At 51.6% G+C, this 15766-nt stretch overlaps 1 pseudogene; it reads right to left on the reverse strand.

Moving 5' to 3' along the window:
* Positions 1 to 2071: 2071 nt before the first annotated feature.
* Positions 2072 to 15766, reverse strand: part of LOC142912397 (ephrin type-A receptor 5-like) — a 41654-nt pseudogene continuing 27959 nt past the window's right edge.

Raw genomic sequence — 15766 nt, forward strand, 5'->3', positions numbered from 1 at the left:
GGTGATGATGGTTGATGTGGGTGGTTGTGATGTGGGTTGTGGTGATGTGGGTGGTGGTGATGATGGTTGATGTGGGTGGTTGTGATGTGTGTGGTGGTGATGATGGTTGATGTGGGTCGTGGTGATGATGGTTGATGTGGGTGGTTGTGATGTGGGTGGTGGTGATGGTGTGGTTGATGTGGGTGGTGGTGGTGATGGTTGATGTGGGTGGTGGTGGTGATGGTTGATGTGGGTGGTGATGATGATGGTTGATGTGGGTGGTGGTGATGTTGGTGGTGGTGGTGATGGTTGATGTGGGTGGTGGTGGTGATGGTTCATGTGGGTGGTGATGATGATGGTTGATGTGGGGGTTGGTGGTGACGGTTGATGTGGGTGTATAGATGTTGTGTGTGTAGTGTATAGTGTAGTGTATGTGTTGATAGCTATGTATATAGATGTTGTGTGTGTAGTGTATAGTGTAGTGTATGTGTTGATAGCTATGTATATAGATGTGTGTAGTTTATTATGTAGTGTATAGTGTAGTGTATGTGTTGATAGCTATGTATATAGATGGTGTGTATAGTTTATAGTGTAGTGTATGTGTTGATAGCTATGTATATAGATGTTGTGTGTAGTTTATAGTGTAGTGTATAATGTAGTTTATGTGTTGATAGCTATGTATATAGATGTTCTGTGTAGTTTATAGTGTAGTGTATAATGTAGTGTATGTGTTGATAGCTAAATAGAAGCATTGTTTCACTCTGTCCCATGTGTGTGTCTCTCTCTGTGTCTCTGTGCTGGCTCTCTCTGCTTGGATGTCAGTATATGTGTCTGTGATCTGTACTCTATCACTCTTAACCTATAATTTAGCAATCTTTGAAATAACTTAATCAGCCAGACCATGCGTTAATTGTGTTTTGACCGACCCTCTGTGCTGCATTATATTGTTTCCAAAATTTTACTAAATCTTGTTTCAATTTGATGTGCTTCTCCATCTCTCTGTGTTTCCTCTCTCCCTTAAATTTAGCTCTTTTATACCTGATGATGATTGCTTGCTTTGCAATCGAAACGTCGTATGCTATTATGTAATTTTATTTCATTATTATTTCTTATTTCTACGTGACTTTACCGAAAAAAACAAAGAGTATTTTCAACCGCAAGTCCAAAAGTTAAAGTTTCAACCGCAAGTTCAAAAAATTCAAGTTTCAACCGCAAGTTCAAAAGTTCAAGTTTCAACCGCAAGTTCAAAAGTTCAAGTTTCAACCGCAAGTCCAAAATTTCAAGTTTCAACCTCACGTTCAAAAAGTTCAAGTTTCAACCGCAAGTTCAAAAGTTCAAGTTTCAACCGCAAGTTCAAAAGTTCAAGTTTCAACCGCAAGTTCAAAAGTTCAAGTTTCAACCGCAAGTTCAAAAGTTCAAGTTTCAACCGCAAGTTCAAAAGTTCAAGTTTCAACCGCAAGTTCAAAAGTTCAAGTTTCAACCGCAAGTTCAAAAGTTCATGTTTCAACCGCAAGTTCAAAAGTTCAAGTTTCAACCGCAAGTTCAAAAGTTCAAGTTTCAACCGCAAGTTCAAAAGTTCATGTTTCAACCGCAAGTTCAAAAGTTCAAGTTTCAACCGCAAGTTCAAAAGTTCAAGTTTCAACCGCAAGTTCAAAAGTTCAAGTTTCAACCGCAAGTTCAAAAGTTCAAGTTTCAACCGCAAGTTCAAAAGTTTAAGTTTCAACCGCAAGTTCAAAAGTTCAAGTTTCAACCGCAATTTGAAAGGCACCACGGGCGTGAGGTGGCGGCTCTCCCTGCTGGTGGAGATGGCATGGTGGGCAGCTCTGCCAGTCGCCCCCCCACCCACCCAGTCAGTTGACCTCCCCACCACAATCCGAATTGTCTTGCAACCTCCTGCCGCGTGAGCTTCTGCCATTCCACTTTGGCTCCTCGCTCGTTCGTTCCGCCACAGGTTGCCATTGCGACGTCGCTCCGTGACATTGCCACTAGGCGGGGCTTCCCATGAAAGTGATAAAACTGTCTCATCTACCGGCGGCGGGCGCTTATAGACAATACGACTTTTTTTTTGAAACACGACAAAACAATTTGCGGGAAAAGTTAATTTTTTTATTAGAAAAGTAATTTGTCATCTCGAGCTGCTTTGTGGGGCGATGTCCCAACTCCCCCTTAGTGGATGAACCAACGCAGCAGCCCCCAGGTAGTGATTACATAAAGAGCCTCAACTCAGCGCACAACTCAAACGCCTGGAGACGTGGCAGCAGCAGCAGTCGAATCACGGCCGCACGCAGCAGCAGCAGCAGTAACGGCGTCATCCAGCAGCGGAGAGAGGAGCTGACCAGGGATTGTGTAAGTCGTCGGCCCTGCCTCCACTATAGTCTGTGTGGTTAGTAAAGAACAGGAAGAGACGATGTGATGCAGCCACGACCGTCAATTACTCCTACAGGCCGGCAGGTGTCACCCTGTCATTACACAAGTTAAGGGATCAAAAAGGAGGCACGCGAACAACAAACGAGCACGGGGAAGACGCAGGTCGTCGCGAGCGGGGGAAAAACAATAGAAAGTGTTAAAACCGACGGGGGAGCGCCGTGAGAAAAACCCAACGGGACACGAGAGGCAAACGCTGAGACCCCGAGTGGAGGACGCGCCAGCGAACACGACTACAACCGAGTGGGAGGAGACGGCGGCGGAATCGGCGTTGGCGTTGGCGGTGAGAAGGCGTCGCCGTGAATGGAGGCCACCGCCGCCGGAGACGACAAGCTGGGCAGGGGGAGAGAAGGGAGTGGAAAGTGACGAGGGTGGAACACCGACCACCGCGCAGACCCTCATTGGGACCGTGAGAAGGCCAAAGTGGTCGCGACGTTTGTGCCGCTCGCTTTCGTTTCCTGTTTTTGTTTTACCGGGAAGCGGTGCGCGTCATCATCACGTCGCCCCAGTGCTAGCGATGCTTACTACACAATGCACCAGGTACTCGTTTGAGGCCGAGTCGACCTAGTGGAGGCCCAGGACCAGTTCAGATAATCGTCATTGGTGTTGGCCGTGAGCGGGAATCAAATCCGGTGTCGCCGGGTTTGTAGGGCGGCGTGCTGACCACTACACCACCGCTCCCCACACGCACACACACACATACACACATACGCACACATATACACACACACACATACACACACATACAAACATACACACATACATACACACATACATACACACATACACACACACATACACACATACACACACATATACACACACATACACACATACAAACATACATACACTCATACACACACACATACACACATACACACACATACACACATACAAACACACACAAATACACGCATACACACACATACACACATACACACACATACATACACACATACACACACACATACATACACACATACACACACACATACACACATACACACACACATAGACACACACATACACACATACACACATACATACATACACACACACATACACACACATACACACATACAAACATACATACACACATACAAACATACATACACACATACACACACACATACACACATGCACACACACATACACACACACGAACACACATACGTACACACATACACACATACATACATACACACATACATACATACACACATACACACACACATACATACACACACATACAACAACAACCGCCATTCGCCACTAAGTGGCGGTGACGTCACCACGACGCTTGTGCCAGGCTATGTGCACCGTGAGGCCACGTGAAGTGTCGAACGCCCGCTGGCAGGAGGTCACGGGGCAGACCCAGGTGCCACGAGTCGACTGACTGAGATGACTGGCTGATGCACCACCTGTGCCCCCTACTGTGCCAACCTGCTGTGCTTTAGCCACCCGGCGCTCCGCTCGTTGTTCTGAGCGTCGCTCCTCCGCCCTCCGTTGTTGATGGAGGGCGACTGCCTCCAAATGCCCAGTAGCATCCTTCACGAGCCTCCTCCACAGAGGCCGATCTTGACACCGCTGGTACCAGTCATCGGCAAGTCCACTCAGGTCCACGTCTTCCTGTACCACATCACTCCATCTCTTCTCTAGCCCGTGCCGTGCCCGCTTAGCCCCCTCAATCCGGCCAAACAAAAGCTGTTTCGGCATGCGGTGGCTGGGCATGCGGGCTACATGACCCAGCCATCGCAGCCTTGCCTGCCGGAGGAGCTCACCGATGGGACCCTGCCCAGATCTTTCAAGGATTTGTGAGCTCCTCACACAATCCAGTCTGGTTAAACCCAGGATGGATCGTAGGCAGGCCAGCCTAAATGTTTCTAACCGGCGAAGATGTTCTATTAGGGGGGTCCACGTTTCGCAAGCGTAGAGAAGGGAGGGAATGACCGTGGCCGAGAAGACCTGAAGCTTAGTGCGGAGCGACAGACCAGGTAGCTTCCACACAGCGTTACGCAACCGATGAAAAGTTATTGCCGCTCGACTGATTCGGAGTGAGACCTCTGCTGTTAAACTGGAGCCAGTCATAAGCACACTGCCCAGGTATGGGAAACTCTCCACTCTCTCCACAACTGCCCCATCACCGATTGGGAGTTGTGGGGGTGGAGTGTCCGATGGTACAAAATACCCAGGCAGGTGCTTAGTTTTGGTGGGGCTGATGGTAAGGCCCCACCTCTTAGTGGCACGCTCCAGTCTCAGCAGCAGCGTCTCCAACTCCTCCTCTGACTGAGCAGCTATTACCAAATCATCAGCATACATAACGTGGTTGAGCAATAGGGAGCCATCCCTTGACCGCACCCGGGCATCGATTAGCCTCCCATTATATCTGTACCATATGGAGATTCCCCCGGTACAGCTATTGAAGGCTTCACGAACTACGTGGTCAAAATAGATGTTAAATAATGTGGGAGCCAGAGGACATCCCTGTCGCACCCCAAGGTGTACAGGGAATGGCTCTGACTCCCGGCCACGTAGTTTTACCCGGGCCCGCTCACCATCATGAAGGTCCTTAATGATCGTGAGCAGAGGGTCAGGTACTCCAAAAGCACGAAGAACGACCCAGAGCCCAGGCCTACTGATGGTATCATAGGCCTTGACCAGGTCAATAAAGCAGAGATGTAGGTCTTGTTGGAATTCCCTACACCTCTGCTGTAGCAGACGGACAGAAAATATGGCATCTGTGCAGGACCGCCCTTTCCTGAAACCACATTGGGGCTCCGCAAGCCTCTCCTCAGCGTGCCTGGCAAGGCGATGCTGAATAATCCTTGCCAGGACCTTTCCCGGCACACTGAGGAGTGAGATGCCCCTGTAGTTGTTACAGTCTGTGCGGTCCCCCTTCTTAAAAAGGGGGACCACCAGGGCATCCTTCCAATCCTGCGGAACCCGTCCAGTGGTCCAGACTGTTGTTATGATGTCATATAGGGCAGTCTGTGCACAAACGCCACCCTCCCTCAGCATGATGTTTTCCTGGCTGAGGGATTTCCCCTCCTCCAGGACCTCACAGAAATGCTCAGCAAATCTGCAAACCGGTTCCTGGGGGTCGGAGATTGGATCACCGTTTTTTCCCCTAATGATGGTAATAGGTGTGGCGCTGCAGGTTACTTTTTTGATGGAGTTAAATAGAGATTTGTGATCACGGGCCACTGAGGCAGACTCCATCTCCTCAGCAACCCGCGACCACCACCCATCCTTGCAGCGCCTCACGGCTCTCCGAACCTCCGAGCGAAGGCTGCGGTAAGCCTCCTCATTCTCTGACGTGGGATTCTGTAGCCGATGACAGTGGGCCTGTCGCTTTTTCTCAACCATCCTGAACACCTCCTCTGTCAGCCAGGGTCTCTGGGGAGGTCTGGACCATGTACCCAAAGCAGCCATTGCAGCTGCATGAGTCACAGTCCTAAACCTCGCCCATTTACCCTCGACATCAGGAGGAGTCGGGGACGATGCCAATCCCAGCCGCAAGCGATGATGAAATTCTCGCTTGCAACTTTCATCAGATAACTGAGACCAGGCCACTTTATGTTGGAATGGGGTCCTGGGTGTACACCCACCACCGGAGTGGAAGAATGGCAGGCGCATCTTACAGATGACTAGTCGATGGTCAGAGGGCAGATCAGCTCCACGGTAGGTCCTGGTGTCAAGGACATGGGCTCGCATTCGCTGGTCCGTCACTATGTAGTCCAGCAGATGTTCTTGCTTGGACCCGGCATGCATCCATAATGTTGTGTGGATGCGCCGATGCCGGAACAGCGTGTTGGTAATTACAAGCCCATGGGCTGCACAAAAATCTGGCAGCCTCCTACCGTTGTTATTGAGCTGATCTGGCCCATGCCCTCCAATCACTCCAGACCAGGTGCCAGTATCATGACCAACTCGGGCATTGAAGTCACCCAACATGATGACTCTATCCCGAGGGGCCACTTTAGCCAGCACCTGTGACAGAAGGTCATAGAAGGCATCTGACTCATCGGCTTTGCCTGCATCCCTCCACGGATGTTCATCTTCGGTGGGGGCATAAGTAACCACGACCACCATTCCTCGCCTCCGGTTCATGGGAAGGCGAGCCCAAAGTAGCCTGGGGCTTACAGCTTCCCACACCTCACCGCCACGCTCCCACGCCCCCTTCATTATTTTGTTCAAAAGAAGACCCACATCCTGTTGTTTGGCAGTCTGCTGCCCCGAGTAGAGGACTGTCCACCCCTCATGGTGGCAGGAGCCAGAGCCGGTCCACCGGACCTCCTGAATGCCGCATAGATCCAGGCGGTACCGGTCCAGCTCCCGACAGAGGAGTGGCAGCCTCTCCTCTGCAGTGAGCGTTCGAACATTCCACGTGGCCACCCGTAGTGGCTTTTCGTTGTTTCTGGAGTAGCCCCGAGGGTAGGTATTCAATCTCCTGGCTCCGCCAAATGGGGTTTTGGCCAGGAGATGTCATAGACGCCTGTCCTCCGGCACAAGCTTATTAATTAAAAATTTCATTCATGATTTAGTCGTAATTAATTGAAGGTGGAGGGGTTACCAGCCCCTGGCACCCGTCCAGATCCCCCATTTGGTCGCTGTGGTGGTCACAAACACCATGAAGGGAAAGGCCAATTTAAATTGTCCCTCCTCCCACGGCACCGCCCACGACAGCGTTGCAGTCCGGCACCACGAGGAGGTAGGGGGTTGTTTTCTTGCTCCCCACACACACACACAGACACACGCACACACAGACAAACTCACACACACACAGACGCACACACACAGACGCACCTGGCCGTGTCGTGCAGCGCGTCAGTGACGGCGGTAACGAGGCGGCTGAACGAGGGCCGCCAGGAGCTCTCCTCCTGCCAGCAGCTCAGCATGAGGTGGCGGAGAAGCATGGGGCAGTCCATGGGGCACGGCAGACGCCAGCCGCCCTCTACTGCCTCCATCACCTGGGGGGTACGAGACCCATAGACTACTCACACAGAGACCCATACAGTACTACTCACACAGAGACCCATAGAGTACTACTCACACAGAGACCAATAGAGTACTACTCACACAGAGACCCATAGAGTACTCACACAGAGACCCATAGAGTACTACTCACACAGAGACCCATAGAGTACTACTCACACAGAGACCCATAGAGTACTACTCACACAGAGACCCATAGAGTACTACTCACACAGAGACCCATAGAGTACTCACACAGAGACCCATAGACTACTCACACAGAGACCCATAGAGTACTCACACAGAGACCCATAGACTACCCACACAGAGACCCATAGACTACTCACAGAGACCCATAGAGTACTACTCACACAGAGACCCGTAGACTACTCGCACAGAGACCCATAGAGTACTACTCACACAGAGACCCATAGACTACTCACACAGAGACCCATAGACTACACGCACAGAGACCCATAGACTACAGACAGAGACCCATAGAGTACTCACACAGAGACCCATAGAGTACTACTCACACAGAGACCCATAGACTACTCACAGAGAGACCCATAGAGTACTACTCACACAGAGACCCATAGAGTACTACTCACACAGAGACCCATAGAGTACTACTCACACAGAGACCCATAGAGTACTCACACAGAGACCCATAGACTACTACTCACACAGAGACCCATAGACTACTCACACAGAGACCCATAGACTACACACAGAGACCCATAGAGTACTCACACAGAGACCCATAGACTACTCACACAGAGACCCATAGACTACTCGCACAGAGACCCATAGAGTACTACTCACACAGAGACCCATAGACTACTCACACAGAGACCCATAGACTACTCACACAGAGACCCATAGACGACTCACACAGAGACCCATAGACTACTCACAGAGAGACCCATAGACTGCTCACACAGAGACCCACAGACTACACACAGAGACCCATAGAGTACTCACGCAGAGACCCATAGACTACACACAGAGACCCATAGAGTACTCACGCAGAGACCCATAGACTACTCACACAGAGACCCATAGACTACTCACACAGAGACCCATAGAGTACTCACACAAAGACCCATAGACTACTCACACAGAGACCCATAGACTACTCACACAGAGACCCATAGACTACTCACACAGAGACCCATAGACGACTCACACAGAGACCCATAGACTACTCACACAGAGACCCATAGACTACTCACACAGAGACCCATAAACTACTCACAGAGACCCACAGACTACTCGCATAGAGACCCATGGACTACTCGCACAGAGACCCATAGACTCACCACACAGAGACCCATAGACTACTCACACAGAGACCCATAGACTCATCACACAGAGACCCACAGCCGCACACAGAGATCACAGACTACTCACACAGAGACCGCAGACACACACACAGAGACCCATAGACTACTCACACAGAGACCCATAGACGACTCACACAGAGACCCATAGACTACTCACACAGAGACCCATAGACTACTCACACAGAGACCCATAGACTACTCACACAGAGACCCACAAACTACTCACAGAGACCCACAGACTACTCGCATAGAGACCCATGGACTACTCGCACAGAGACCCATAGACTCACCACACAGAGACCCATAGACTACTCACACAGAGACCCATAGACTCATCACACAGAGACCCACAGCCGCACACAGAGATCACAGACTACTCACACAGAGACCGCAGACACACACACAGAGACCCATAGACTACTCACACAGAGACCCATAGACTACTCACACAGAGACCCACAGCCGCACACAGAGACCACAGACTACTCACACAGAGACCCATGGACTACTCACACAGAGACCCACAGCCGCACACAGAGACCACAGACACACACACAGAGACCACAGACTACTCACACAGAGACCCATAGAGTACTCACACAGAGACCCATAGAGTACTCACACAGAGACCCATAGACTACTCACACAGAGACCCATAGACTACTCACAAAGAGACCCACAGCCGCACACAGAGACCACAGACACACACACAGAGACCACACACTACTCACACAGAGACCCATAGAGTACTCACACAGAGACCCATAGACTACTCACACAGAGACCCATAGAGTACTCACACAGAGACCCACAGCCGCACACAGAGACCACACACACACACACACAGGGGTGCCGGTGCTGAACTCACGTCCCGGTTGCTCATGTCCCAGTACGGCCGTTCGCCGTACGACGTCACCTCCCACACGACGATGCCGTAGCTCCACACGTCGCTCGCCGACGTGAACCTGAGCTGTGCGATGGCCTCCGGGGCGGTCTAGCGGATCGGGATCTTCCCCCCCTGGTGGGGAACATTCACAACGGGACCTCGCCCTCGGGTCCGGCACGCGGGGCTCTCGCGGCCCGACGTCGTCAGCACGCGGTGAAGGGTTTGCCGGGTCAAAGCCGGCGTCGCGAGTTCGCGCCGCCTCAACGCGCCGAGCGGCGCGCCGGACCGCCACCTCGCGAGCGACGGACGCCCCGACGGTGGCGTTGTCCTCGTGCCGTTCGCCCCTCGGCGTCGTTCCCCGGTGTGACGTCGGCGAGACGAGACCATCAAGAAACCCGTCTCCGGTGTGGACCCGTGAATCCCAAAGACAACGGCACCGTACGCTGCACGTTCGCACTTTCACCGCGCATGTGTGCGTGTGTGTGTGTGCGCGTGTGTGTGTGTGCGTGTGTGTGTGCATGTGTGCGTGTGTGTGTGCGTGCGTGTGTGTGCGTGTGCGCGTGTGCGCGTGTGTGTGTGTGCGTGTGTGTGTGCGTGTGTGTGCGTGCGTGTGTGTGTGTGCGCGTGTGTGTGTGCGCGTGTGTGTGTGCGCGTGTGCGTGTGTGTGTGCGTGTGTGCATGTGTGTGTGTGTGTGCGTGTGTGTGTGCGTGTGTGTGTGTGAGGTTAATGCATTTCGCTCGACGCACGGCGGCGGCAAGTACTTTCGGCGAAAAACGGAAGCCCCTTAGGGAGCGGTAACGCCGAGCCGACACACGCCGGGCCGGTGCGGCTTTGCCTTCTCCTCGACTCCGGCCGAACGTCGGCCGAACGTCGGCCGAACGTCGGCCGAACGTCGGCCGTTGACGACGCCGGCGGTTCTTTTTTCCTGCCCCGCCTTACCCGGGAGGTGTACGCTCCCTCGGGGTCGGCGTCCAGTAGAAGCGTCCGCGAGAGGCCAAAGTCGGACACCTTGCACGTCAGCTCGCCACTCACGAGCACGTTGCGGGCGGCCAGGTCGCGGTGCACATAGCCCCTGCGGGACAGGTACTCCATGCCCGATGCGACGTCACGCAGCATCCCGAGCAGCTGGGTCACCACAAGGTGCCCCTTCTTCATCTACGCCGTGCCCGGTCAGAGTGGGGAGGGAGGGAGGAAGGGAGGGAGGAGAGAGGAGGGAGGAGAGGAGGAGAGGGGGGAGAGGGGGGAGGAGAGGGGGGAGAAGGAAGAGGAAGGGAGGGAGAAGAGGAGGCGATGAGGAGCCGCCTGGGTGACGTTGTGCTGCTTGTGCGGCCGTCTGGAATGCTCTTCCGGGAGCTGCTATGTGCGTTTAAGTCATCGTTGTCTATACTAATTTGTTTAGAACTCTCGCTTGTTGTGTTTAGTTTGTCCCCCCCCCCGCGCCAGTTGGCTACGTAAGGTACAAAGGAAGTTTGACGCAGACGCGTGCAGTTGTCACCACAAGCGGAGCCCCGGTTAGTAGGAACTACGGCACACACACACACAACAACGCCACCGTGTGCTCTCCATTTGTGGACAGTTACACACACAACCGCTGAGGAGTGTGAGACTGCAACACACCGATGATCGCATCATTTGGCATTGCCACTTCTTACCCTGAGGAATAAATCCAAGGAATGGTTTTCCATGAATTCGGTGATGATCATGACAGGTTTACCTTCGTCGAGAGGACAAGAAAACCAAACGTTAGCAATCCACGCACAGCATTCACGACTTATACCGTAACATCATCACATGGTTACATACACACCTTGTATCTCTGCCAAAATGCGTCGCTGTGGGTTCATACACAGAGACTCCTCTACTTACGAATGTTCCTCTTACGAACTCTCAGAGGTACGAACAAACCTGTTCGTACGTCCGGTTGCCCGTTCTGAACCGAGAGTCAGAGGTTCAACCTCTGCGCAATAGATGGTGGTGGCATCTACATCTGCAGAACGTGAAGAACCAGTGACATCTACATCTGCAGAACGTGAAGAACCAGTGGCATCTACATCTGCAGAACGTGAAGAACCAGTGGCATCTACATCTGCAGAACACAAAGAACCAGTGGCATCTACATCTGCAGAACGTGAAGAACCAGTGGCATCTACATCTGCAGAACGTGAAGAACCAGTGGCTTCTACATCTGCAGAATGTGAAGAACCAGTGGCATCTACATTTGCAGAACGTGAAGAACCAGTGGCATCTACATCTGCAGAACGTGAAGAACCAGTGGCATCTACATCTGCAGAACGTGAAGAACCAGTGGCATCTACATCTGCAGAACGTGAAGAACCAGTGGCATCTACATCTGCAGAACGTGAAGAACCAGTGGCATCTACATCTGCAGAACGTGAAGAACCAGTGGCATCTACATCTGCAGAAAGTGAAGAACCAGTGGCATCTACATCTGCAGAACGTGAAGAACCAGTGGCATCTACATCTGCAGAACGTGAAGAACCAGTGGCATCTACATCTGCAGAACGTGAAGAACCAGTGGCATCTACATCTGCAGAATGTGAAGAACCAGTGGCATCTACATCTGCAGAACGTGAAGAACCAGTGGCATCTATATCTGCAGAACGTGAAGAACCAGTTGCATCTACATCTGCAGAACGTGAAGAACCAATTGCATATACATCTGCAGAACGTGAAGAACCAGTGGCATCTACATCTGCAGAACGTGAAGAAACAGTGGCATCTACATCTGCAGAATGTGAAGAACCAGTGGCATCTACAGCTGCAGAATATGAAGAACCAGTGGCATCTACATCTACAGAACGTGAAGAACCAGTGGTATCTACATCTGCAGAACGTGAAGAACCAGTGGCATCTACATCTGCAGCACGTGAGGAACCAGTGGCATCTACATCTGTAGAACGTAAAGAACCAGTGGCATGTAGTGTATAGTCGTGTATAGTGTAGTGTATAGTGTAATGTGCAGTGTGTATAGTGTAGTATACAAGTACACCACACCGGTGTGTTGGAGAGCAAATCCACAACATTTCCAATCTGAGTACAATCACCAGTGATTACAACAACGGGCATAATCAGCTGGACAGCCAGCTACATAACAGACTTGCCAGTTTTAAACTTGGTTCGAAGCTTTCGTGACTGCAGGAATTAATCTTTGTATTTTTTCGGTAAAGTCACGTATAAATAAGAAATAATAAAATAACATAATAGCGTACGACGTTTCGGTTGTATACATCTGGGGTTATGTATTTCCCCTCTCTCCTAAATTTTGCTCTTCTGTACCTGATGATGGCTGCTTGCGTTGCAACCGAAACGTCGTACGCAATTATGTTATTTTATTAGTTCTTATTTATACGTGACTTTACCGGAAAAAAAACGAACAAAGATTAATTGCCAGTTTTAGTTTGTTTAAAATGCGTGTGGCATCGATTGGACGTTCTCGAAGCTCACTCTTGGTGACGACGCCCTCCAGGCGGACGATGTTGTCATGCTCGAACTGGCCCATGACGCTCGCCTCGCACAGGAAGTCCTGCTGCTGCTGCTGCTGCTTGCTGGATCCACCCTTCAGCGTCTTGATGGCCACGCGCACTGTCGCCGCCCCTCCGCTGCTGCCCTGGCGCTTCAGGTATCCGACGTGCACCTTCCCAAACTCTCCTGCGGGCCGAGGGGTCGATGACAGTGAGCAGCACGTAGAGCAGGTGTGAGGACCCCCCCCCCCCCCCGTCCAGCTGCTAAGTAAGGTTCGTCACGTGAATAAAACGTGCCGATTGGTTGCTGGTTGTGCACTGGCCGGTCGCTGCGTGGTGCATGCGTTGGGGAGTGTGAACCCACGGCAATCGACGGGGTGCTTCAAAACAACGTTAACACTTTTCGATTTGAAGCTTTCGTGACTGCGAGGATTCATCTTCTTTGGTTCTTTCGGTAAAGTCACCACCACGTAGAATGAGAATAAAATAATAAATTGAAAAAATAAAATAACGCAATCAAATTCTCACGACGTTTCGGCCACAACACAAGCGGCCTTCATCAGGTGAAGGGGACGAGACTGTCTGGAGGACAGCGCTGGAGCAAGACAGTCTCGTCCCCTTCACCTGACGAAGGCCGCTTGTGTTGTGGCCGAAACGTCGTGAGAATATTATTGTGTTATTTTATTTTATCAATTTATTATTTTATTCTCATTCTACGTGACTTTACCGAAAGAACCAAAGAAAATGTTAACACTTATATTGGACTATTGGTTTTTCATGGAAAGAGAACGGATAATAATAATACTACGCTGTAACATGATAACAAATCCATAATGGAGATTTTTTTTCTCTGGTTAGTGCACGTAAATGTATAAATGTATGGTTAAACTCGCCACCACCCGACACAGCCAACTAGTAAGGCTTGTCACGTATGGATGATCTGGGTTCGCGAAAGCCTACGTGTTAAACATAACAAATGTAACGTTAATAGCTTCCAAAAGTCAAAGAGTTTGTCCCACTCGTTCGCCGTCGTTGTCACCGTGCGCCTGGAACCTTCTCCAGGCGGTCTCCAGAGCCCCGGAGGCACAAACATTTCTTGCGGCATCGTTGCAAATTCTCAGCAGTGTCAACATTTGAAGTGGGCACCCTATGAGTAAGTTTTAGTTAACGGGTACCACGGTACAGACGTGCCCGCCCCCGTCCCCCCCCCCCCCCCCGTTCACCTGCTCCGATGACGCGTCCAAGTTTGATTCGTGAGGCGTCGATTTCCGTCGCGAACTCGCGGAGAGCATCGCTGGGCTCGTCGTAGTCGTGTGGGTCAATGTACAGCCTGAAGCCCGGCATCTTCACTGTGGGTGGCAACGGCGAAATTAACCGTGCATAGGGTGTGTGTGTGTGTGAGAGTGTATGAGGGGTGGTGTTTGAGGGGTGGTGTGTGTGGGGTGGTGTGTGTGTGAGTGTCCGGCAAAACAACCCCCTACCTCCTCGCGGTGCCGGACGGGAAACTCTGTCGTGGACAGTGCTGTGGGGGGAGGGCCAATTCCGATTGGCCCCTCCTCTCATGGCGTCTGTGACCACCACAGTGGCTAAACGGGGGCTCTGGACGGGTACGAGGGGCCGGTAACCCCTCCACCTTCAACATTTTTACCACGAAACTACGAATAAAAAATTTAACTAATAAGCTTGTGCCGGAGGCCCCGGGGGGACAGGCGTCTATGACGTCTCCTGGCCAAACCCCAATTGGCAGAGCCAGGAGATTGAATCTCTACCCTCGGGTCTCCTCCAGAAACAACGAAAAGCCACTTCGTGTGGCCACGTGGAATGTTCGAACGCTCACTGCTATGGAGAGGCTGCCACTCCTCTGTCGGGAGCTGGACCGGTACCGCCTGGATCTCTGTGGCATTCAGGAGGTCCGGTGGACCGGTTCTGGCTCCTGCCACAATGAGGGGTGGACAGTCCTCTACTCGAGGCAGCAGACTGCCAAACAACAGGGTGTGGCTCTTCTTTTGAACACAAGAATGAAGGGGGCGTGGGAGCGTGGTGATGAGGTGTGGGAAGCTGTAAGCCCCAGGCTACTTTGGGCTCGCCTTCCCATCAACCGGAGACGAGGAGTGGTGGTCGTGGTTACTTATGCCCCACCGAAGACGAACATCCGTGGAGGGATGCAGGCAAAGCCGATGAGTCAGATGCCTTCTATGACCTGTCACAGGTGCTGGCTAAAGTGGCCCCTCCGGATAGAGTCATCTTGTTTGGTGACTTCAATGCCCGAGTTGGTCATGATGCTGGCACCTGGTCTGGAGTGATTGGAGGGCATGGGCCAGATCAGCTCAATAACAACGGTAGGAGGCTGCTTGATTTTTGTTCAGCCCATGGGCTTGTAATTACCAACACGCTGTTCCGGCATTGGCGCATCCACACAACATCATGGATGCATGCCGGGTCCAAGCAAGAACATCTGCTGGACTACATAGTGACGAATCAGCGGATGCGAGCCCATGTCCTTGACACCAGGACCTACCGTGGAGCTGATCTGCCCTCTGACCATCGACTAGTCATCTGTGAGATGCGCCTGCCATTCTTCCACTCCAGTGGTGGGTGTACACCCAGGACCCCATTCCAACCTAAAGTGGCCTAGTCTCAGTTATCTGATGAAAGTTGCAAGCGAGAATTTCAT

The sequence above is a fragment of the Petromyzon marinus genome, unplaced genomic scaffold, assembly GCF_048934315.1.
Source record: "Petromyzon marinus isolate PM22_M1 ecotype Great Lakes invasive population unplaced genomic scaffold, UKy_Petmar_22M1.pri1.0 PM_G_Scaffold_20, whole genome shotgun sequence".
Taxonomy (NCBI): domain Eukaryota; kingdom Metazoa; phylum Chordata; class Hyperoartia; order Petromyzontiformes; family Petromyzontidae; genus Petromyzon; species Petromyzon marinus.